This window comes from Echinops telfairi, unplaced genomic scaffold (genome assembly GCF_000313985.2).
Source record: "Echinops telfairi isolate 266 unplaced genomic scaffold, ASM31398v2 ScPeMD7_3533;HRSCAF=4204_0, whole genome shotgun sequence".
Lineage (NCBI taxonomy): Eukaryota > Metazoa > Chordata > Mammalia > Afrosoricida > Tenrecidae > Echinops > Echinops telfairi.
In genome coordinates, this window is record NW_022107431.1 from 25,813,485 (window position 1) to 25,814,576 (window position 1,092).

Genomic DNA, 1,092 nt, shown 5'->3' on the forward strand with positions numbered 1-1,092 from the left:
ACATTCCCCTTGCTCATGCCCTACCAGGTCTCCCACACCCACCTCCCCACCAATTTGGATCGCTTGTTGTTCCCTTGTCCCGATTTTTGTTTTCTGTATAGAATATAAAGCCTTGTCACCCTGAGAGGACAGTTCTACTCTGTCCTATAATGTTGCTATGAACTGGAATTAACTCACGGTAACTGTTTTATCTCTAATGGGTCTGTTTCTACCTAGATAAGAGGTGATGCAGAAGTCCTGTTGTTAGTGGTCCAATGAGACGGTATGGCAACACATCAATCCACTGCCCCCAGTCAATTCCGACTGATAGCAATCCTCTAGGACCCGCAGAGTTGCCGCATAGGGTTTTCAAGGTGGCGAATCTTTTATGGAAACAGACCACCTCTTTCTCCTGCAGGCTTCCAATTGCAGACCCTTCTGCCACACAGTGGACTGATTAAGCATTGTACCTCTAGACTTCCTAGGGAACATACCGCTAAACAAAACCCACTGCCATTGGCTAGACTCCAACTCACAGCAACCCTGCAGCGCAGAGTAGAAGAGGCTGTGAATCCTTACAAAAGTAGCCTGCCTTGTCTTTCTCTCAAGTGGCCGGTGGGTTTGAATGGATGACCTTCCAATTAGCAGCCCAATGCTTTAGCACACTTTACTCTAGGGCTACTTTGGGAGCACACAGGAAGGAATGTAATACTCTGGACGGAAAGTTGGTGACAGGAAGCTTCAGTGGCAGATTACCCAATAAACAAGATAAGCACAGGTGTATTCGTGCCAATTCATAACTCTCTAATGAACATTCACCACATCAAAGATTCTGTTCAAAGTATGGCTGCCATCCGTCTTTCTCCCAATCCCGCACACCTTCCTACACAATCAAGCCTCTTCATTTTACAATCTCCACCAGGGCCGCAGTCAGCCAGGTGAGCCCGTGCTTGCTTACTACCATGGCGTGAGCGGGTTCACACGGCGCACCTGCCCGCTAGCTTCACCCATGAAGCGACATCTAAGCCCACGGTTTCGCTCGAGGGTCAAGAGGATTTCGCTGGAGTGGAGGCAGATGGCGTCGACTCTTCTGAGGGCCCTGATTAAACAGGC